At 22.3% G+C, this 2051-nt stretch overlaps 1 long non-coding RNA gene across 1 annotated transcript; it reads right to left on the bottom strand.

Annotated features, from left to right (window-relative positions):
* Positions 1-233: 233 nt before the first annotated feature.
* LOC103310593 lies at positions 234-1901 on the bottom strand. The gene is made up of 2 exons (XR_003839100.1): positions 1435-1901; positions 234-309 (listed from the first exon to the last, which is right to left on the bottom strand). It is a non-coding gene; the product is annotated as an uncharacterized LOC103310593 (long non-coding RNA).
* Between the last annotated feature and the right edge of the window lie 150 nt (positions 1902-2051).

Below are 2051 nucleotides of genomic sequence, written 5' to 3'. Positions count from 1 at the left end.
ATTCCATAGGTTTCTTTTATACTTTAAAATTTTTAGTTTTTTTTAATTTTATTATTTTCACTTATCTCTTAGTTTACATACATAGCACATTCATACGTAATGTTTTTCCATCGTCGGTAAATGGCTTTTGCCCGTTTATTTTATATAAATAAAAAATATATAAAATGACTCAATTATACCTAATATATTTCTAATAAATTAATTGTTAAGTTATACCATGATTTCAGCTTTTCATTATTGATGTTGAGGTTATATATTCAATCATGTTGATTGTTGAATATTAGATTCGATTTGACATTGATCATTGCACTAGAAAAACAATTTTTACATTATTTATAACATTCATTACTGTTAATAACATATAATAAATGATTGTATCTAAATTTTACCCAATGATAAAGCGTGATTATCAATTAATATAGTTTAATTGGATCAGAAATAGATATTTTAAAGCCATTTATTATGTAAAATGTGTATATTAATTCATACACCTACAGTATAATAAAAACTACATTTTCATTATGACACTCAATGATATAACATAATTTATAAGTGATGGGCAGTTAAAAGTTGTAATTAAATAATCACACATTAAATAAAATAACAACAATAGCCAGTAAAAAAATAATGTGAATATCATTGAAAATGTGGTAAAAAATATTTATAAGGCGAATGAAATGTTGGGTTTTATTATTAGAAAAACTTAGGACATTAGAATACCTAATTGTTTATAAAATGTATATAATTTTTAGTTACATAAAACCTAAAATATGTCTCTTTAATTTGGGCTAATAATTGTTTAACTTAATCAAATGAGCTTAATAATAATCAATATAAATTCCTGAAAAATGCCTTTATTAAAAACTTTACTAATTCTAGAAACTTTTTCCTCTAGGTTCAAGACTCCATAGATATTGAATCATTTATCATCAGGTGTGATTTAATAAATACAATATTTGTCTGTGATATTTTAAATAATAATATAAGCTGCACAACTATTTTTAAGTTTATTGGATTTAGAATCACTAGTAGGTATACACAAAATTCTGATTTGTTCCATATACATAAGTTTAACACAAATAGTGGAAAAATTCCTTTTTTACAAGGGCCATTTTTAACGCAAATAGAAACTCCACAGTCTTAGATTTTTTTCCTTTTATTTCGTCAAGTATTTAAAGATAAAATTAGTTATATTTAAAGCATAGTGCCTAATTTTTTATTCTATAGGTTTCTTTTATACTTTAAAATTTTTAGTTTTTTTTAATTTTATTATTTTCACTAATCTCTTAGTTTACATACATTGCAAATTCATACGTAATGTTTTTCCATCGTCGGTAAATGGCTTTTGCCCGTTTATTTTAAATAAATAAAAAATATATAAAATGACTCAATTATACCTAATATATTTCTAATAAATTAATTGTTAAGTTATACCATGATTTCAGCTTTTCATTATTGATGTTGAGGTTATATATTCAATCATGTTGATTGTTGAATTTTAGATTCGATTTGACATTGATCATTGCACTAGAAAAACAATTTTTACATTATTTATAACATTCATTACTGTTAAAAACATAAAATAAATGATTGTATCTAAATTTTACCCAATGATAAAGCGTGATTATCAATTAATATAGTTTAATTGGATCAGAAATAGATATTTTAAAGCCATATATTATGTAAAATGTGTATATTAATTCATACACCTACAGTATAATAAAAACTACATTTTCATTATGACACTCAATGATATAACATAATTTATAAGTGATGGGCAGTTAAAAGTTGTAATTAAATAGTCACACATTAAATAAAATAACAACAATAGCCAGTAAAAAAATAATGTGAATATCATTGAAAATGTGGTAAAAAATATTTATAAGGCGAATGAAATGTTGGGTTTTATTATTAGAAAAACTTAGGACATTAGAATACCTAATTGTTTATAAAATGTATATAATTTTTAGTTACATAAAACCTAAAATATGTCTCTTTAATTTGGGCTAATAATTGTTTAACTTAATCAAATGAGCTTAATAATAATCAAT

Source organism: Acyrthosiphon pisum, chromosome A1 (genome assembly GCF_005508785.2).
Source record: "Acyrthosiphon pisum isolate AL4f chromosome A1, pea_aphid_22Mar2018_4r6ur, whole genome shotgun sequence".
Taxonomy (NCBI): domain Eukaryota; kingdom Metazoa; phylum Arthropoda; class Insecta; order Hemiptera; family Aphididae; genus Acyrthosiphon; species Acyrthosiphon pisum.
The sequence above is the reverse complement of the archived record's forward strand: the minus strand, read 5'-3'. Positions and strand labels throughout refer to the sequence as shown.